We start from the raw sequence: 22,704 nt of genomic DNA, 5'->3' as shown, positions 1-22,704 counted from the left end.
CTTTCTAATGCTTCTCCACACTCCTTCCCACTCATACTAACTGACTTCCTAATCTCTTGCTAAAAAAAAAAAAAAAAAAAGAACTTGTAAGACTTACTAATATGCTGTGACTTTTAAGGAAGCTTATTTTAAATGAATACTCCTTTTTTTCCATTCATTTTTCAAAAAATATAAAAGTAAAATATGAAGCCTATTATCTATACCCTCTTCACCCACTCCCATCCCACAAAATAAAAAAGCTCTATTTAGTCAATAATTTAAGCCTTTTAGTAAAATGCTGTTTCATAAAATAACAACTGTGGGAAATGTTAGGATTCCATCTACATTTTTCCTTTCCTTAAAGTTATTGCTCATCTGAAATCAGATGTGGTTCTCTGGTATCTCCACAACAGTGAAAACTGGACTGGAGAGAACCCCTTGATCAAACGGAAGAAAGCTGAAGGAAGGCCTGGCACAGTGGCTCATGCCTGTAATCCCAGCACTTTGGGAGGTCGAGGCAGGCAGATCACTTGAGGTCAGGAGGTGGAGACCAGCCTGGCCAACATGGTGAAGCCCTGTCTCTACTAAAAATACAAAAATTAGCTGGGCATGGTGGCATGCATCTGTAATCCCAGCTACTCAGGAGGCTGAGGCAGGAGAATTGCTTGAATCCAGGAGGTGGAGGTTGCAATGAGCCGAGATTGCTGTACTGCACTACAGCCTGGGCAACAGAGCTAGACTCCATCTCAAAAAGACAAAAAAAAAAAAAAAAAAAAAAAAAAAAACTGAAGGAAATTCATCTGTTTACAAGACTAACCTTTGCAAAGCCAGTTAGGAAGGCAAGCGCCCAGTGCTCAAAGGAACTGAGTGAGTCCCCTGGGTGGAGCCTGCTATCCAGCTGCTGGATAGCAGGCAGAAGGTGAGGTCAGGCACAAGGCACACGCTGTCCTCGCATGTCATGCATGGTGAAAAGTATACAGGCGGGGCATGGTATCCAGGTGGTAGATTGCAGGCGAGGCACAAGGTCGCTACTGCCCTGTGCTGTCCATTCCTAGCAATAATCACACCTGTGTGTGGAGTAAAGCAAATAAGGTCTAGCTCTTTTGTTCTCTCCTCACATTGACCCTCACATTGAAACTACTTATGTATTTCCCACTTTTCAGGATTGATTTTGGAAGTGAAAGGAGACAACAGGAAAGCAAAGACTGACTTTCAGGACTAGCCCTTCTTTTCGGAAACTGAGCTCCTACCTTCTCAGATATTCCTTTTAATTCCAAACCCCAAACACCACAATATCTGGAGAAACCAAGAATACTTAGAGGAATTGTCAGAGATTAAATAAAGGATATTAAGTGACAATCTCATGCAGGAAAGAGAATGCGCTTAAGTGAATATTTTATACAATTCAGTTCATTGTTGTAGCCCCGCTGTTGTTAATACCACTCCCATCAACAGAAATTAATACAACTATGTATTTCAAAATTAGCAAGAGCCAAGATGAGCAACTTTCTCTTTCTTCAGTACCTATTTTCGATACTTTCATTATCCTAACTCTGAATTTGCCCTGAAAGTGCATTCCAATTAATGTCTAACACCAGGCAGCTTATGATGTGGTTATTGACTCCTTAGGGAACAGAATTAAACCATTAAATCCATTTTCTAAATCTAGGGTGAAAGGTTAATGGATTGACTAAAATGCTAAACAAATTCAAAGTAATATCCCTTGGAGGAAGAGATGAGGAAAAATGTAAAATGCTTGTCTTGCCAAATTTTTTCTCTATTCTTAAATGCTCTAAATAATGTCAAAAGAACTGCAGAAAAACTATGGAGGCTAAAAAATTAAATAATGATGCGTCCTTTGTAACTGCGTTCCACCAAGCAATTTGTAGCAAATTTGAGTTTTTACCTTATTTCCTGGAAGACATAGAATAGTAGGTCAACAGGAAATGTTATTTACATTTAGCAGTTGGCAGAGATTAAACTGCAAGAAAAATTGATATGTGCAGCTTCTCACATCAACGACAAGAAAGAGAATAATATTCAGAACCTGTGAATCCAGCTACGTTACTTATTACCTGGACTATCCTTCCTTTCTGAAAATTAAAAATATAATATTGCAGTTGAATACATAAAAATTATTTTCCTTCTGAAAATCTAAGCTCAACTATAAATGATATGGCAGATTACATGAATGCTTAAAATTATTCTTTCTTCCTCCCTACCTCCATAGAAAGAGCGATGTACTCTGTCTTTAGACTTTGGACTTGCCACCGCAACTTGCTTTGACCAATGGCCTGTTGAAAGACATGACATCAGCAGGAGCTTGAAATGTGCTCACATAGTTGTCTTCTTGTGCCTCTGGCATTGCCATGAAAAAAGATTCCTCTGCATACCTATTTGCCCCAGGATGAAGACCAGAGCCAAACCTGTAGCTCAAAGTTGAGTTACTTGGCTGAGTCTAGTCCAGGTGAGCTAATTCCTGCCAACCAGCAACTCACGAAAAATTAAAAAAAAAAAAAAAAAGAAAGAAAAGAAAAAGAAGCACTGATTATTGAATGGCACTGAGACATTATGGTTGTGCAGTAACAACTGACCAAACGGATGAGAGTTCTGTGGTCTACAGTCTATGGTCTGAAAGTAGTTGATTTCCCTTTAGGTCTGTTTCTGAGCTGCTTTTCCTATTTTGAACTCCTGAGCCCTAATTCTCCCAGGCTGAGGTGATTTGCTCCAGCTCCCAGCCATTATTATAATTTTGCAACTAAATTCTGTTTAGTTTTCTTTGCTACTGCTGCAATATTTACAACTTAAATTACCATAAACTTTGTGTACCATGTTGCTTGGCTTTTTATGTTGAAGGAGTTCAGGAAATGCCCCCCTGAAATATGCCATTTTGGACCTCAAACTGAGGGCGCTTGGGGAACAGCAAATGTAGGGAAAGGTTTTCTCTGAACTACCCTTATCTACCTAAAGAGAAATCCTCCATATGAAATGCAATTGTCATGAATCCCCTCCCCAGAAATCTCATCAACCAGAGAAGCTTAAACTTGAGTTGCAGATGAGAAAACTGGATAATCCCACGGCCAGAGAGACAGACTGTTGTTACCTTTTCTTCTGAGGACCTATTTATCTTGTCCCCAAAGCATTTACTGTCCCCTAAGTTGTCTACATCCCCCCTCCCCTTTTTCCAATGAAGAGAGTATATAAGCTTCTCTATAAGGTTTTTTTGGAGTATTTACTTTTCCTTCGTGTGACACCCCCATGCATGTAATAAATTTGAATACTTCTTCTCCTGCTAATCTGGCTACTGTCAGTTTATTTTATAGACTCAATTATCAAACCCTCAGAGAGTAAAGGGAAAGTCTTTCCTCTTCAACGCTGCGATTGCCCAGGGCAATCTGTGGAATCCGGAGGAATGTAAATGGGCTTAAGGTATTTACAGATTTGGTTTCTGCATATTTTTGCTCTTTTACTGTATTTGGAGGAAGACAGCTCTGAGGTCGCTATTTCTTTGGTATAGATTTTATTACTGTAAAAATCTTATTTGCATGTAACATTCAGAGAATAACATTTCCTATCATTAGTTTGGAAATGCAGAGTGTTTACCAATGTGAACATATGATTGTCACTCCTATTTCATGGAATTGTTTCCTAGGGTGGCTACAGAACCTTGGTCTATCAGTGCCAAATCAGATGAATGTCTACCAGACTCTGAAATTTGAATAGGGATAATGTACATGGAAATGTTAGAACTGCAGGGGTCAGATTGATTGATTGACTGATTGATTGATTGATTGATTTTTATTATACTTTAAGTTCTAGAGTACACGTGCACAAAGTGCAGGTTTGTTACATATGTATACATTGCCATGTTGGTGTGCTACACCCATTAACTCGCCATTTACATTAGGTATATCTCCTAATGCTATCTCTCCTCCCTCCCCCCACCCCACAACAGGCCCCAGTTCTGATGTTCCCCACCGTGTGTCCAAGTGTTCTCATTGTTCAATTCCCACCTATGAGTGAGAACATGCGGCATTTGGTTTTCTGTCCTTGTGACAGTTTGCTCAGAATGATGGCTTCCAGCTTCATCCATGTCCCTACAAAGAACATGAACTCATCCTTTTTTATGGCTGCATAGTATTCCATGGTGAATATGTGCCATATTTTCTTAATCCAGTCTATCATTGATGGACATTTGGGTTGGTTCCAAGTCTTTGCTATTGTGAATAGTGCTGCAATAAACATACGTGTGCATGCGTCTTTATAGCAGCATGATTTATACTCGTTTGGGTATATGCCCAGTAATGGGATGGCTGGGTCAAAAGGTATTTCTAGTTCTAGAACCTTGAGGAATCGCCACACTCTCTTCCACAGTGGTTGAACTAATTTACACTCCCACCAATGGTGTAAAAGTGTTCCTATTTTTCCACATCCTCTCCAGCACCTGTTGTTTCCTGACTTTTAGGGGTCAGAATTTTATCCAGTCTCATGTAGACAGTAAAGATGATCAAAGAGAATCTAAACATCATTAGCTATCTTCACTCAAGGAAGAGACAACTTCCCCAACCTGCAGTAGAATGACCCAAGTGAACTGATAAAATGAACACCCTCTCCTGGAAAGGCAGTAAAAAATAACTTTAGGTACATTTTTAAGTTATTATAATATAAGGGAAGTCTTCATTGTTCAAAAGAATAAAAGCCCAGTAATCCAAAGAGATAGGTGAAGTTGGTGAGTGTTTTGAAGATTTAATCTACCTTAAGTTTTATTTATTTATTTTCGTTAGCTGTTTCTTCTTTTAATTTTTAAAGAAATTTTTAATTTTTAATTGATACACTATATTTGTACATATTTATGTAGTACATGTGATAGTTTCTTAAATGTAGAGAATGTGCAATGATCAAGTCAGTGTATTTAGGATAATCATCACCATAAGTATTTATCATTTCTATATATTGACGACATTTAAAGTCTTCACTTCTGGCTATTTGAAATGTACAATACATTGTTGATAACTTTAGTCACCCTAATCTACCATTGAACATTAGAACTTATTTCTTCTAATTATATGCCATTAAGCAATCTCTCTTCATCTCCCCCTCCACACACACTCACATCCTTCCCAGCCTCTGGTAACTATCATTCTACTGTGTCTCCATGAGATCAAGTTTTTTAGCTTCCAAAGTGAGTGGGAATGCATCTTTCCAATGATAGAATTTGGGTAGAATTCTGTAAGAAATAAAGCTGATGGGATCGATATAAAATTGCTGTATTATATTATAAGTCCACTTTTATAGGTATCTATTGATAAAATGCACATAGTGGGATGTGGTTCAGGCTCTCAGGTTCCAGGGTTCTCAGTCTTGGCACTATTGACATTTTGAACCAAACAATTTTTTTTTTTTTTAAGAGAGTCTTGCTCTGTCACCCAGGCTGTAGTGCAATGGCGTGATCTCACTGTAACCTCTACCTCCCAGGTTCAAGCTATCCTCCTGCCTCAGCCTCTCAAGTAGCTGGGAACACAGGCACACACCACTACGCCCAGTTAATTTTTATATTTTTAGTAGATACAAGGTTTCACCATGTTGGCCAGGCTGGTCTCCAACTCTTGACCTCAGGTGATCCACCCACCTCAGCCTCCCAAAGTGCTGAGATTACAGGCGTACACCACTGTGCCCGGCCAAAACAATTCTTTTTGTGGGGACTGTCCTGTGCATTGTAGGATGTCTGGCAGCATCTCTGGCCTCTACTCAACAGATGCCAGTAGTATCACAGTTGTGACAATCAAAAATATCTCTAGATATTTCCAAATGAGACAAAAGTCATCCAGTTGAGAGCCACTGAGTTAGAGGATATTGTATTCTAATTTATCAACTAAAGATACCACTTTCCCTTTTCTTCTCCTCCATGATTTTGCTAATCCACCTGATCCTCATCCTCTCTCTCCTCTCTCTACAAAGGTAGTCATTCTTCATGCAAACCTCTCACACTTTATAGAAATGTCCCGTTGCATTAAAGTTCAGCTATAATGCAATGGTAAATGTCAAAGCAACATTTATGGACACAAACTCCTAAATAGACAGGGACTGGTGAACATAGCATCAATTATGCTTTTTGGTTCCAATAGTGTATATTGAAACTAGTCTGTACCTGCACTAGTTTATTACATAGATCTAGACATCATAATGGTATTCATTAAAGAGATATTTCATCTGTATCTCATTATTCTCAATTGTATAGTCAAGAGTAGAACATTTTTCTACTGATCTGAAGAAACTTTGTATGCCAACAGCTACAACTAGTCTGATTCTTATAATTAGACAGTATAAGATTTCTTGCATGCAAACACCATAATCATATTTTATTTTCAACAAAGAACCATCTGTTTTCTAAAGGATGTGCTCCCAGGCATGCAATATTTATTTAGATATTATGGCGCTGCTGCTATATTATCCTTGCTATGTGAGCCATATCATTGCAAGTGTGAAGTCCACAAGCCATGTGTTGCAATAAGGTTATCTCCTTTTCTACTCTTAGTTTTGAAGCAGCGTGTCAATAGTTTATGCACACAGTGACACAGAAAAATCTGGGGAGTAACTAAGATAGTTCATAGTAAAGCCAACTACACTGGCAGATGGTGAATGCCCTTCCACAGTGTTCAAGCACAGGCTACAAAGTAAGGGCTGCTTGCTTGGAGTGGGCAATTGGCCTATCTAGTGTGCATGTTCCCTCCAAGTCTAATATTTTATTATTCTTATTTTTTAAACTTCAATTTCAATCAATCAATTAACCCTTGAACTGTTTTCAGAAAGTAAATGCTATGAGCAGTAATGCCTAAATCCTATAAAATGGAGATTGTTATCTCCATTTTACAGATGGGGAAAATAAGTCTTAAAAAGATAAAAGTACCCCCTTCTAACTCCATGTCAAAGCAGAGATTTAAGCCCAGGTCCAGCTGACTACAGCGACTACCCTGAAGTAGCAGACTAGGAGTCAGAGCATATGATGAGTTTTTAGCCAAGACATAATACACAAACCAGAGATTTTTGCCACACACACACACACACAAAATTCGTCATCTTTTAAAAAATTCTATGCCTTGTATCACTTATGATGAGATCCTACATTAAGCAAAAAACTAATTAGTCAATGAAGAAAAACCCTGTTAATAAAAGTGTTCTGCTACAAGTGACACTTTGTTCTCTAGTTAAGTTATTGTATTGGTTCAAAATACAATTGAATTTTCTAGACACAAATAAAAACTCAGTTGAAAACGAAGCATAAATCCATATCACTTTAATTCTGTTATCTCTTTTAAAACTGCATGTACCAATTTAGTGAAATGGTTTATGTGTGTGTGTGTCTGCGTGTGTACAATTTGTAAGAAGTAGCTTTAAGTCCTGGGTTTCATATTTGCACCACTTTCCCCCAGACCTTAAAAAAGATTTGTAGAGAAACACAATTGAAAATAGATCAAGAATTTTATTTATGGTACAACTATTTTCCCGATGGAAGTCAGAAAATTATAAAACAAGATGGTTTTCAGTATATATATTTGAGAACAAGATGAGGAAACAAAATGCTAAAAACCTGTACTTGAAATGCTATTTCTGTATAAAAATAATGAAATGTCAGGATCAAGAGGAATCCCATAAATCACGTTATTAGCTTCTGTTTTAGTTTATTACATGCAGCTATGGATCTGAGACCTTTTCTCTTATTAAATCTACAATTGGCTAAATTGACACAATTTCACTCCCTTATAAAAAAAGAGAATCCTATCTAAATTACATGATTTAGTTTTACCCATTATTTGACCTTTCCTTTGCTTATATTTCCTATTTACAGTTTCAAGCTTTTGAAAGCTGGCTTGACATACAAAGTATTTTTCTGTGGCAAACAAAATAAATCAGTCCCTTCAGAACGCTTTACTGTATTTATATCCCATCTTGTTCCAAAAGATAGAGAGGATTTACAAAATCATGTATAATAATATGACAATATTTAATGAGATAAAAAGTTAGAAATGAAGAAAATAATGAGGGAAAGCTTTATAATGTTATTTACTTTAAAAGTAAAGTTGATTAAGCACTTAGTTGCTACTGCTCAAGATTATAAACAAAATAACCAATACCAGACAAACATGCTCTATTAGTTTTACTGTACTAGGCCATTTCTCTTTGCTTATAGCCCACTCTTACTTGTTTCATGTAAAGTCTTTCCGGAAGAACACCAGGTTAGCATAGTATTAAAGTGAGAGTGGATACCATCTGTTGAGCATCTCCTCTGAACCACCCAAATAATTATTCATTCAGTTTGGTCACATTCTAAGCTAAATTCAACTCAACCAGCAGACATTTGTGCCCTGTTATTTCATGTTTTCCCACACATGTATTTTTTAGGTGCCCTCTGAGTATAAGCTCCTCAAGGGCAAAAACAAGGTGTTTCACCCTTTTATACTGCTCACAATCCCAATTCCACCATACTCCTCCCACCATGAAAAAGTTTTATTGCAAAAGCAGTCTATGGGAAGAGTGATCTTTGCCCATCCTGCCTCTGTGTGTGTGTGTGTGTGTGTGTGTGTGTGTGTATCATAGTCTAAACTACTTACTACAGATTCTGAATCCCAATCCCAAATAAAATGTGGTTTTGCAGCTTTGCAGACACCACCGCCGAGGAAAACCCTGTACTATTAGCCATGGTCAACCCAACCGTGTTCTTCAACATTGCCATCGACAGCCAGCCCTTGGGCCGTGTCTCCTTCGAGCTGTTTGCAGACAAGTTTCCAAAGACAGCAGAAAATTTTCGTGCTCTGAGCACTGGAGAGAAAGGATTTGGTTATAAGGCTTCCTGCTTTCACAGAATTATTCCAGGGTGGTGACTTCACACGCCATAATGGCATTGGTGGCAAGTCCATCTATGGGGAGAAATTTGAAGATGAGAACTTCATCCTAAAGCATACAGGTCCTGGCATCTTGTTCATGGCAAATGCCGGACCCAACACAAATGGTTCCCAGTTTTTCATCTGCACTGCCAAGACTGAGTGGTTGGATGGAAAGCATGTGGTCTTTGGCAAAGTGAAAGAAGGCATGAATATTGTGGAGGCCATGGAGCGCTTTGGGTCCAGGAATGGCAAGACCAGCAAGAAGATCACCATTGCTGACTGTGGACAACTCAAATAAGTTTGACTTGTGTTTCATCTTAACCACCAGACCATTCCTTCTGCAGCTCAGGAAGCACCCCTCCACCCCATTTGCTCGCAGTATCCTAGAATCTTTGTGCTCTCGCTGCAGTTCCCTTTGGGTTCCATGTTTTCCTTGTTCCCTCCCATGCCTAGCTGGATTGCAGAGTTGAGTTAAGTTTATGATTATGAAATAAAAACTAAATAACAAAAAAACAAAAAAAATGTGGCTTTGCAAAGAGACTCGAAAGAGGTTCTTATGAGTTCAAGCATGTCCCTTCCAAAATTCACATGTTGAAGTCCTAATCCCCATTACATCAGACCTTATTTAGAGGTAGGATATTAACAGAGGTAATCTAGGTAAAAATGAAGTCATTCAGGTGCATCCTAATCTAATATGACCAGTGTCCTTATAAGAAGAGGATATTAGGATTCAAACTGGTATAGAAGGAAGACAATGTGAAGATACAGGTAGAAGACAGCCATATGCAAGCCAAAGGGAGATCTAGAACAGGTGTCTCCCTCATGGCCTTCAGAAAGAACATATTCTGCTGACACCTTGATCTCAAACTTCTGGCCTCCAGAATTGGGAGAAAATTAAATTCTGTTGTTTACGCTACTCCGTTTATAGGTACTTTTTGACAGCAACACCAGGAAACTAACACAGAAGGCTTTTTTGGGTTTTTTTGTTTGTGTTTTTTAACTTGCAGCATCTAGATACTATTTGAGACTGTCTGAACTCATTGAGATAAGAATCATACACATTTTACTCTTTGTTTTTATATATAGCAAACTACTAAGACTATATACACAGTAGGGTCGTATATCAATATTTAGTTCTACTCATTAATTAATGATGGTAACCTTTCACCAGTTTTGCAAGAGAATAGTGTGTGTTCTGGTCCAGTCTGAATGATAACATTTATAGTATCCTCATAATCAACAACATCTTATTGAGGTTATACCCTGTGCCTATTACTGTTATGGCACTCTATTCACGTTAAATCTCTTAATCCTGACAAGAGGAAGGAAATGCTATTATTATCTCTGTACCTTGCTGTTTTGCATACTATCTCTTCTTTCTTCAGGCCTTTACTACTAACCACAGAAAGTTCAAGTCTTATCTATTTGCTTAAAGAATATCCTTTATGAACTAATGTTTGATAGCTCCTTTTCTCAGGAGTCTTTCATTCTATTAATTTGTTCTGCAAGATGTTAGATATTAACAGTATAAGTTAACGAAGGTTTTGCATGATAATGCAGCTCTCTGTCATCTTGTAGCTCACCTGTTTCAGAATCATCTTGACTACTTGTTTGAAATTCTCATTCCAAGGTCCAATGTCAGACCTAATGAATTAGTTTCTAAGGGTGGGGCCCTGACAACTATATTTGTAAATAAACTTTTTGGACGATTCCTCTGCACATTCAAATTTGAGAACCATGGACTATTTTGAAAATGCCATCTGTGTTTTCACTAAATATTAGTTCAATTGATTTGTTAACTAATTAATGGAGACCTTACCTACTAATCATATGGGAAGAAACTTTACAAATTATAAAAGGTTAAATATAAAATTATAATAAAAAATCAATGCAGTTTTAAAGCAGATTACATTCACACTGTTAGGAAGACAAGGAAAGCAAGCATTAATACTCAACAAATGAGCCTGAAAACATCACTAATCCATCTGCTTTACATTAAATGTCTCATTAGGAAGGACAATTTTAGCGTGTGGTTACTGACCTTGGTGGATTTCACCAATTATTTCATAATACTGTAATCCAAGTTACAAGTTCCAGCACATGTATTGACAATGAAGTCTAATGGACTGGAAAGAAGAAAAGAATTCATTATAAAAAATATATTAGTCTCATTATTTCCAAAAGTCTTCCATCAATTTGATTTGCCAGAAGTCAATAGTTTTAGAGAAAAGCCTAAATATTTCTAAGTTCCTGATTGGTAACAGGAAGAAGCATGTTGTGTAGCCAGCCTCCAAGATGGCACCCAGTGATCCTGACCTCCTGGTTTTCATACCCTTGTGTAGTCCCCTCCCATATTGAATAGACCTGACTAACCTCATTGAGATAAGAATCATATATATTTTACTCTTTGTTTTTATATATCACATACTACTAAGACTATATACACAGTGGGGTCAGATACCAACATCTAGTTCTACCCCTTAATTAATGATGGTAACCTTTCACCAGTTCTGCAAGAGAATAGTATGTGTTCTGGTCCAGTATGGATGATAAAATTTATAGTATCCTCAAAATGGACAACATTTCATTGAGGTTATACCCTGTGCTTATCCATCCAGTAGGATATTGCAAAAATGATGGGAGTGGGACTTCTGACGCTAGGTCATAAAAGATACTATCACTTTTCTCCTGGTTTCTCTCTCCTGTTACTCTGAAAGACTCCTGCTGTCATGCTGCATGGACACTTAAGTAGCCTATGGAAAGGCACATATGAAGAGAAACTGCTTTCTGCCAACAGCTGACACGAACTTTCTACACATATGGAGTGAGTCATCTTAGAAGCAAAACCTTCAGCCCTGGACAATCCTTCAAATAACTGCAGCTTCAGCCGCCATCTTAATTGCAAACTCACCAGATACCCTAAACCAAAATCATGCAACTAAGCCACTCCTGAATTCCTAATCCACAGAAACTGCGTGATATGGTAAATGTGTATTTTTGCTTTTAAATATTTTGTTATGTACCAATAGATATAAATTAATACAGATATAAATGCAATAATTCCAAGGATGCTTACATGCTGGAATAGCACTTGATATTATTAACCTACCTCTCCGCAGCCCTTCAAATCCGGGTTTTATTTTCACTTTTCCACCATCTTTTCAGAGAGCTCTTTCTCAATCTCTTCTGCTTTCTTTCTCCTTTTATCTCTTATGATTGGTCCTTTCCAAGAGATCTACTTTTTATTCTCTTGGTTCATTCATCCCATATCAACTCATCTTCTCTATGAGGATGGTTTTCAAATCTTTTTTTTTTCCAGCCCTGAATGTCTCTCCTAAGGTACAATACACAAATGGCACTTGAGCGTTTCCATGTGGGTGCTCAAAGTCAACATAGCTGCAACTGGATTTGTCTTCTTGTCTTCAAAATTGATTGTCCTCTTCTGACTTCATATCTATTAGTGGGACTCTTCTTCTCCCCAGTGATAAACCATCAAACTAATTCTCCAACTCTTCACTTATTTTCCATTGGCTTCTTATTGTTAAATTCTGTGAATTTATGCTTCACAATGTCTTTAAAATCTTCTATTTCTATTCATTTCTATTACCTGATTCACAACCACTTGCTTGTGAAGTGATCATTACAATAACCCCCTGAGGTGATAATAGTAACCACTACATTTATTCTTCTTGACCTCCAACACTAATAAAATAATATTAGTTCATGACCTTCCATCTGTCATTGCACACAACTGTCAAATTTATCCTTCTAGACATTACATTCTTCTTCCTTCACTGACAAATTTTCAATGGCAATTCTTTATCCTTAATTTTACCTTTCCCAACCCCTTCTCCAACTACTGCATTATTTTAATCCTTGTGAACTAAGCTGGAATTTTACTGCCATCCTAGCATGTCAATCATAGTTCCACCTCCATACTTCTTGTCCAGTTCACTCTCCACTTGTTAATGACCTCCTTAGTCTCTCTATATATTCACAATATTTAAATCTTTGCCATGTTTCACAACCCAACTCAAGTCTCACCTCTCTAATAGATTTTCTTTGTTCTCTCTGGTTCACAAAATATTGCCAGTATATGTATTCAAAAGTATAATAAATGGACAAGAAATATTAATATGAAATTAAGATATTATCTATACAAGTTATCTAAACCACTATTATACTTGCTTCTTGTTGCATTCATTTAGCAGTAAATAGTGTATGTCTTTGTGCTTTCAACGAATGAAGACCTAGCTCAACATGAATCAGCTGAAATAGAATGACATTTCTGCAAGTCTCTAGAAATCTCATAATTCCATCTGGAATTATGAATGCCTGTTGGTCATTAATAAGCCAGCTCTACCCAAATAGTGCCTACATGATTAGGTCAGCATAAATCTGTTGTGATTTAGAATAGAAAGTGGCACCGCCTGCATTGTTTCCTTTGCCATTGTTCCATATTGTGATCATGCTTAACTGATTAAATGATACTTTCTGTACAACATTTTATTAGTAAGAGTGGAAATTACTGTATTTCTCTTAAAACTGAACTTGTTTTATATGTCCCAGAAATTTCTTAAATGCTAGTCCTAAGGGCCTAGCCCACAATGGTACTTCTCTAACAGCAACAACATAGCATATCTGCCCAAAGAGCACTACATCTAGCCATTATGATTTATCCAACTCTAAAATACTGACAATAACATTATGGATTTTTTTTTCATTTGTATGAGTGTCTCCTCCCTCCATAAATTGCACACTACTGGAAGTCAGAAACGAAGTTCAATAATTCATTCAAAAATGTTTTCTGAATATTAGTTCGGGAAGGATCCATTAAAAATTTTGAAGCAAGAATGTATGAGGCAGAGTTCTGAGTTGCAAGCAGCAGAAATACTCTGGTCAAATTAAGAAGAAAAGGAAAACAATATATTGAAAAGCTATTGGGTGGCACACAGATTCATCTACAAGTCAGAGAACCGGGCTCAGAAAATAGCCAGGAACAAAAGGCAGCTGGATCATGACATAAAACTAGTTGGGCAAGAGACTGAAGCTCTACATCTGACCTCTGGACACTGGAACTACCACCAGTGCTGCCTCCAGCACTAGACTCTGGAGGCCACTCCTGACACTATTACCTTGGAGACTGGATATTGCTGCCACTTTTTGCTTTGGATTCTAAATCTATAGCAGGCATGTCTGATTGGGCTAGCACATGTTATGCACCTCAGCTGCAAGAGACTGAAAAAACAGTGACAATTCTTTTTACCTTCAAAAACAAGAGGCAAAATAAGTCAACCAGGGAATGAGGTTAAGATGCTAGACAACAAAAATAATTTTCTAAAAAAAAGGTATGTTTTCACTACAATGTATTATGATCATTTTGCCCTTTAGAACGATCACTGTAACACCAATATTGAGAATAATTACAGAGGCCAAATTGGAGTTTTAGTTTGAAGCTGCATGCAAGACATTATGAAGGTAAGGGGATGGAGAGGAAACAACAGATTCAAGAGAACGTATAATGACAGAATTGACAGAATCTGGAGACCAATTTCACTTGGTGAGTAAAGGAGGGTTGTCAATAATTGCTGTTGGATTTCTGGCTGGGGAGACCATGTGAATTTAAACAGAAAATTTAGCAAATCAGTTAGGGGCATTTTGAGTATAAAGTGTCTGTGGCAATTTAAACGTGGCCATAAAATCTTTGCAGTTTTTCTTTGCAAAACTGCAAAAAAAAAAAAAAAAAAAGATTCTTGGTATAATTTGGATATTTATCCCTGCCCAAATCTAGTGTTGGAGGTGGGACCTAGTGGGAAGCATTTAGGTCTTAAGGGAAGAACCCCTATGGCTTGGTGCTGTTCTCACAGTGTTGAGTGGATTTTCATGAGATTTGGTTGTTTTAAAGTGTCACCTCCCACTCCCTCTCGCTCCTGCTCTGGCCATATGACGTGCCTGCTTCCACTTTACACTCCACCATGAATAAAAGCTCCCCAAGGCCTTCCCAGAAGCTGAGCAGATGCTGGCACCACGCTTGTACAGCCTGAAAAACCATGAACCAAAAAAACTTCTTTACTTTATAAATTACTCAGCCTCAGGCATTCCTTTATAGCAATGAAAGAATGGCCTAGAACAGAAAATTGGTACTGGGAGAGGCATCACTTTAAAGATACCTGAAAATGTGGAAGCAGCTTTGGAACTGGTAACAGGGAGAGGTTGAAAGAGTTTGGAAGACTCAGAAGAAAAGAAGGTAAGGGCAAGTTTGGAATTTCTTAGAGACTGGTTAAATGGTTATGACCAAAATGCTGATAGTGCCATAGACAGTGAAGGCCAGGCTGCCAAGGCCTCAGATGGAAAAGAGGAATTTACTGGGAACAGGAGCAAAGATCACCCATGCTATGCATTAGCAAAGAGATTGGCTGTATTCTGCCCATGTACAAGAGATCTGTGGAAGTTTAAACTTAAGAGTGAAGACTTAGGGTACCTGATGGAAACAATTTCTAAGCAGAAGTGTTCAAGATGTGGCCTGGGTGCTTCTAACAACCTATGCTCAAATGTGGGAGCAAAGAAATGACTTACAGTTGGAATTTATATTTAAACAGGAAACAGAGCACAAAAGTTTGGAAAATCTGTAGCCTGGCTATGTAACAGAGAAAGAAAATTCTTTTTCATGAGAGGAATTCAAGCAGGCTGTGGAGCAACCACTTGCTAGAGAGCTTTGCCTAACTAAGAAGGAGCTAAGTGCTGACAGCCAAGACAATGTGGAAAAGGCCTCGAAGGTGTTTCATAGATCTCTGAAGCAGCCCCTCCCATCACAGGCTTTGAGGCCTAGGAGGACTGAGTTGTTTTGTGGGCCAGGTCCATGCCCTGTTTCCTTGTTCAGCCTCAAGATACTACTCCCCACATCCTGGCTGCTCTGGCTCCAGTCTTGGCTCAAAGGGGCACAGATATAGCTGGGGCTTCTGCTTCAGAGGGTGCAAGCCATAAGCCTTGGTGCCTTCCACGTGATGTTAAACCTGTAAGTGCACAAAGTGCAAGAGTAAAGGAAGCATTGTAGCCTCCATCTAGATTTAAGAGGATGTATGAAGAAGCCTGGGTGCCCAGGCAGAAGCCTGCTGTGGGACGGAGACCTCACAAAGAACATTTACTAGGGCAGTGTAGAGGGGAAATGTGGAGTTGGAGGCCCCGCACAGAGTCCCCATGGGGCACTACCTAGTGAAGCTGGTGGAAGGAGGCCACCGTCCTCCAGACCCCAGAATGGTAGATCCATGGCATCTGGCACCTTGCACCTGAAAAAGCCACAGGCACTCAACTCCAACATATGACAGCAGCCAAGGGGGCTGCACCCAACAAAGTCACTGAGGCAGACCGCCCAAGGCTTTGGCAGCCGACCCCTTGCACCAGTGTGTCCTGGATTTGGTACATGGAGTCAAAGGAGATTATTTGGAGCTGTAAGATTTTGACTGCCCTGCTGCGTTTTGAACTTGCATGGAGCCTATAGCCCCTTTCTTTTAGCTGATTTCTCTATTTTGGGGTGACGAATGCTTATCTAATACCTATACTCCCATTGTATCTTAGAAGTAAATAATTTGATTTGTATTTTACAGGCTCATGGGTGGAAGGGGCTTGCTTTGTCTCAGGTGAGACTTTGGGCTTTTTGGCGTTTTGAGTTAATATTGGAATGAATTAAGACTTTGGGGGATTATTGGGAAGGCATGACTGTATTTTGCAATGTGAGAAGGAGATGAGATTTGTGGGGGCCAAGAGAGGAACTATACGGTTTGGATATCCATCCCTCCCCAAATCTCAAGTTGAGATGTAATCTCCAATGTTGGGGTGGGACTTGGTGGGAGGTGTTTAGGTCTTGGCAGAGGATTCTTCATGGCTTGGAGCTGTCTTTGCGATAGTGAATGAGTTCTCATGGGATCTGCTTGTTTAAAAGTGTGTCACCTCCCCACCCCCTTGCTCCTGCTCTGGCCATGTCATATGCCTACATGCCTGCTCCTGCTTCACCTTCTGCCATGAGTAAAAGCTCCCTGAAGCCTCCCCAGAAGCTGAGCAGATGCCAGCTTCATGCTTGTACAGCCTGCAAAACCATGAGCCAATTAAACCTCTTTTCTTTATAAATTACCCAGTCTCAGGTATCCCTTTATAGCAAAGCAAGAATGGCCTAACACAAATCTGCTTCCCCACTCTATGAAATATAGCAGGTCTCATGGTAGAAGTGATATGTGACTGGCAAGTCTCAGTCACAAGTGGTCTTGCAGTTTTCACTCTCATCCTCTTTGAACATTGTGACCATCAAATGAAGAATTCCAAGTTAGCCTGGACAAGAGGCCACCTAGACAAAAAGAAGTTCAGCCATTCCAGCCTTCTGAGCTGAGGACTGAGATATGAAACACACTAATTTCCTATAGCCACCTGAGGAAATACAAGAAGAAGAACCACCCAACCAAATTGCAGAATCATGAGCAAGGAAATAATTGTTTAAGATACTGCATTTTGAAATTGCTTATTGTACAGCAATATAGAAATCATATATTGCTGATAGAATGTCCTGCAGGAGATGTCTATTTGAGAGTTAGAAATGAGTCTGGAGCAAATGAGAGATGATATGACCATCACAATGTTATGCACTGCATATCCCATATAAGGTCATATTGTTGTAGTCATAGGCAAAGGTGATAATTTAAACCAACACCTAAGACATTAATAGAAAAAAAGAAATTAGTGAAGGACATTGTAAAGGAGCTTCCAGTGATGAATCAAGCAAATCTATTAAACAACTAGGAAGTCATGGATGACCTTGGTCAAAGCTTATTGTTCTTTGGAGAACTGGTGTAAATGCCAGATAATATGAATTGAGATGGGTTTAGAAAGTAAAGAAAATGAAACAGTAAGTCATGATATCTTTTTGAAAATATTTTTAGATGACTAAAAGTAAAAGATAGGGTAGAAGTTGGAGGGGTATTTTTCAAAAGATGAAAAACATATCAGCATGTTTACAAAGTGGCGTAGAACTTAAAAGAGATGATGTAAGGTCTCTGAAGAAACAGTAGGGGAAGAAATTAGCCATGAGGGTAAAGGGATCAGCATTTTTCAGGAAGAAGAGCTGCACCTTTACGGACCCTGGAATAAACAATAGAAGGACAAGTACCAGAATAGCTGATTTGGTGGGGATGGGTCAATATTTGGGAATGGGAAGGCTCCATCTACCATAAACTAGTTGCCAGATGGGAGTAGGAGAGGGAAGTAATTTTTGCCTAAGCTCATCCATTTTCTCTGTAAAGTTAGAGACCATTTATCTTCTAAATGTAGGAATATATGAAAAGCTAGGAGATCTGAGCAGAGTGGCAAATATTTGAACAGAGAATAGGATAGAGTGTCTGTAATAGTTAGAATATGGCCACAAATTCTGTATCAGGCTAGTTTCAATTTTTCTTGTGATTCAGTACAATGAGTTCTTATTTCTCCCCAGGTTGTGGAAATAGGCAGTCATTGGTTTTTTGTGTTTTGTTGCTGTTGTTGTTGTTTTAAAAATATAAAGCCTTTCTTTTCTTCCACTGCCAAAGAAATTGACCACTTCCTGCAAAGATGGCTAGTCTGTGTGATTCCCCATTTAATTCCACCTTCTCTTCCTTTGTATTGACTCTCCCTCTTCTGTTTTCCTTTTTCAAAAAGGGAATAGATCCTTCATCCTCATTTTCTAGGTCACACTTTCCAGTAGAGTACTTGCACAAAAAACCTTTATTGCAGGTCTAGCAACCTCACGATATTATTTGGTTACCCCGTTTTCATTATGGCCGAGTTTAGGTTTGGCATCTCAGATATTCCCCCATCTTTGAGTAATTTGTTTTGCTGTCTGAGATCTGCCACTATTGAGTTCTTTCTGCACAGTATTACATACATGCCTCTTCCTCTAATCTCTGTGCTTTTGGTGGTTTTCCCACTTTTATAGAGTCTGGAGTTTTAGCTGTCTCCTAGTTTCACTAAAAATGGCACCAGAAATAGAGTTTGAGGTGTTTTGTGTTTTCTTTCCCTTCATACTGCTTGTTTGCTTTTTCAATAATTTCCAAAAAGAGAAGAGAAAAAAATGTTCATTTAATGTCACTGTCTTCCAAATGGAAATCTTAAGTTTTTCTGTAAGCAATGGTGAATCTCCTCATTAATGCCATCAATACATACATATATAGATAACATATATACATGCATTATATATATTCAACTTTTATCTATATCTATCATCTAACTATATATAGAGATATATAGATGTTTTCATTTTAGGCTCAGGAGGTACATGTACAGGTTTGTTACAGTGGTATATTGCATGATGCTGAGGTTTGGGGTAGGATTGATCCCATCACCCAGGTACTGAGCACGGTATCCAATAGGTACCAGTAGGTAGCTATCCAACAGGTAGAATTGCCCCCTTCCAATTCTCCCCTCTCTAATAGTCCCCGGTGTCTATTGTTCCCATCTTTCTGTCCAAGTGTACCAAATGCTTAGCTCCCACTTATCAGTGAGTACATATATTTGGTTTTCTGTTCCTGTGTTAATTCACTTAGGATAATGACCTCAAGCTGCATCCATGTTACTGCAAACGACGTGATTTCATTCTTTTTTGCTGCTTTTTAGTATTCCATGTGGTATGAATGTGGTACATTTTCTTTATCCAATCCACCACTGATGGACATCCAGGTTGATTCCATGTCTTTGCTATTGTGAATAATGCTGCGATGAACGTATGAATGCATGTCTTTTTGGTAGATTGATTTATTTTCCTTTGGGTGTATACCCAGTAATGGGAATGCTGGGTTGAATGGTATTCTATTTTAAGTTATTTGAGAAACCTCCAAACTGCTTTCCACAGTGGCTGAACTAATTTACATTCCCACCAACAGTGTATATGCATTCCCTTTTCTCTGCAGCCTTGCTAACATTGTTTTTTTTGACTTTTTCTTTTTTTCTTTTTTTTTTTTTGACTTTTTTTTTCCTTTTTGAGGCAAGGTCTCATTCCAACGCCCAGGCTGGAGTACAGTAGCACAATCACAGCTCACTGCAGCTTGACTTCCTGGGCTGAGGTGATTCTCCCACTACAGCCTCCCAAGCAGCTGAAACTGGAGGCCCATGCCACCACACCCAGCTAATTTTTTGTTGTTGTTTGTTTGTTTGTTTTTGCAGAGATGGGGGTTTCATCATGTTGCTCCTGCTGGTCTCAAATTTCTGGGCTCAAGTGATCATCTTGCCTGGGCCTCCCAAAGTGCTGGGGTTACAGTTTTGAGCCTGGCTGACTTCTAAATAATAGCCGTTATGACTGGTACGAGATGGTATTGATGGCAGTGGCCCCGTCTGGAGTGGCTGCTGTGTAGACACCAGCTGCAGCAGGGGAGGTGCGGCCAGAACTGTGGGTTCCATGCAGCCAGCAGCAGCTGGGCACAAGCGGGAGCTCTGCCCCCTTCTGAGTTGGCAGGTGGGAGCCCTGTGCTCCCAGGCACAGCTGCAGCCACCCAGTTGCGGCTCCGAACCCAGGCATCCCTGTGCTCTCGGGGGCCCAGGAAAACCCCTACCCCTACAGGCTCATGCCTGCTCCTGTCCCTGGTCTCTCTCCTCCCAGCACCCACTCTGATTTCGGAGCAGAGTTGAGGCTAGGCCGGGTGCTGTCGTGACCCAGCTCAGTGTGTGCATGCTTGGGGTGGTGCAACATGCCAGCCCCCTACTGCCTTGGCCCCCTCCAGACTTTGGGCACCTAGGAGCACGGGAGGGAGGCCAAGGAGGGTGCTGAGGGAGACTTCTCGCAGGCCTGCAGGCACCCCTTGGCACAAACAGCCTAGGTGCCATGGAGGGCATGACTGATGGCAGCAGGAGGCAGACAAGGCCCTAGGTGGAAAGGGGCGGGTCCCTGGTGAAGCTCCACCTTCAAGCCAGGATGCCCTGAATCCTGGGGGTCTGGCTGTCAGTTCATGGTGGAATCCACAGCCCAGAGTGAAAACACATGGCACTCTTTCTGGGCCCACCCATGGCCGCCCATGGCCACCCATGAACCAATCAGCATGCACTTTCTCTCTTACGAGCCCATAAAACCCCCCCATCCCCACTCAGCTAGACTCACCTACTGATTTGAGATGACATCTTTCCTATATGCTAAATTCCCTTTTTTATGTTAGACCTATTTCTGAATTTCCTTTTTAATTCCATTGATGTCTTTTTATTCAGGTGCTACATTATTCTTATTTATTATATTTATTCATTTATTTATTTTTTATTTATTATACTTTAAGTTCTGGGATACATGTGCAGAACGTGCAGGTTTGTTACATATGTATACATGTGCCATGGTGGTTTGCTGCACCCATCAACCTATCATCTACGTTAGATATTTCTCCTAATGCTATCCCTCCCCTTGCCCCCCACTCCCTGACAGGCCCCAGTGTGTGATGTTCCCCTCCCTGTGTCCATGTGTTCCCATTGTTTAACTCCCACCTATGAGTGAGAACATGTGGTGTTTGGTTTTCTGTTCCTGTGTTAGTTTGCTGAGAATGATAGTTTCCAGCTCCATCCATGTCCCTACAAAGGACATGAACTCATTCTTTTTTATGGCTGCATAGTTTTCCATGGTGAATATGTGCCACATTTTCTTTATCCAGTCTAACATTGATGGGCATTTGAGTTGGTTCCAAGTCTTTGCTATTGTAAATAATGCTGCAATAAACATACATGAGCATGTGTCTTTATAGTAGAACAATTTATAATCCTTTGGGTATATACCCCATAATGAGATTGCTGGGTAAAATGGTATTTCTGGTTCTAGATCCTTGAGGAATCTCCACACTGTCTTCCACAATCGTTGAAGTAATTTACACTCCCACCAATAGTGCAAAAGCATTCCTATTTCTCCACATCCTCTCTAGCACCTATTGTTTCCTGACTTTTTTTTTTTTTTTTTTTTTTTTTTGAGACGGAGTCTCGCGCTGTCGCCCAGGCTGGAGTGCAGTGGCGCGATCTCGGCTCACTGCAAGCTCCGCCTCCCGGGTTCACGCCATTCTCCTGCCTCAGCCTCCTGAGTAGCTGGGACTACAGGCGCCCACCACCGCGCCCGGCTAATTTTTTGTATTTTTAGTAGAGACGGGGTTTCACTGTGGTCTCGATCTCCTGACCTTGTGATCCACCCGCCTCGGCCTCCCAAAGTGCTGGGATTACAGGCGTGAGCCACCGCGCCCAGCCTGTTTCCTGACTTTTAAATGACCACCATTCTAACTGGCGTGAGATGGTATCCTATTGTGGTTTTGATTTGCATTTCTCTAATGACCAGTGATGATGAGCTTTTTTCATGTTTCTTGGCCACATAAATGTTTTCTTTTGAGAAGTGTCTGTTCATATCCTTTGCCCACTTTTTGATGGGGTTGTTCATTTTTTTCTTATAAATTTCTTCAAGTTCCCTGTAGATTCTGGGTATTAGCCCTTTGTCAGATGGATAGATTGCAAAAATTTTCTCCCATTCTGTAGGTTGCCTGTTTGCTCTGATGATAGTTTCTTTGCTATGCAGAAACTCTTCAGTTTATTTAGATCCCATTTGTCAATTTTGGCTTTTGTTGCAATTGCTTTTGGTGTTTTAGTCACGAAGTCTTTGCTCATGCCTATGTCCTGAATGGTATTGCCTAGGTTTTCTTCTAGGGTTTTTATGGTTTTAGGTCTTATGTCTAAGACCTTGAGTTAATTTTTGTATAAGGTGTGAAGAAGGGGTCCAGTTTCAGTTTTCTGCATATGGCTAGCCAGTTTCCCCAACACCATTTATTAAATAGGGAATCCTTTCCCCATTGCTTGTTTTTGTCAGGTTTGTCAAAGATCG

General features: G+C 39.6%; 1 pseudogene; it reads left to right on the top strand.

The window, feature by feature from the left end:
• The first annotated feature begins 3,382 nt into the window (after positions 1 to 3,382).
• Positions 3,383 to 14,609, top strand: LOC103886922 (annotated as a pseudogene).
• The last annotated feature ends 8,095 nt before the right edge of the window (positions 14,610 to 22,704 follow it).

Source organism: Papio anubis, chromosome 8 (assembly GCF_008728515.1).
Source record: "Papio anubis isolate 15944 chromosome 8, Panubis1.0, whole genome shotgun sequence".
Classification (NCBI taxonomy): Eukaryota; Metazoa; Chordata; class Mammalia; order Primates; family Cercopithecidae; genus Papio; species Papio anubis.
The sequence above is the reverse complement of the archived record's forward strand: the minus strand, read 5'-3'. Positions and strand labels throughout refer to the sequence as shown.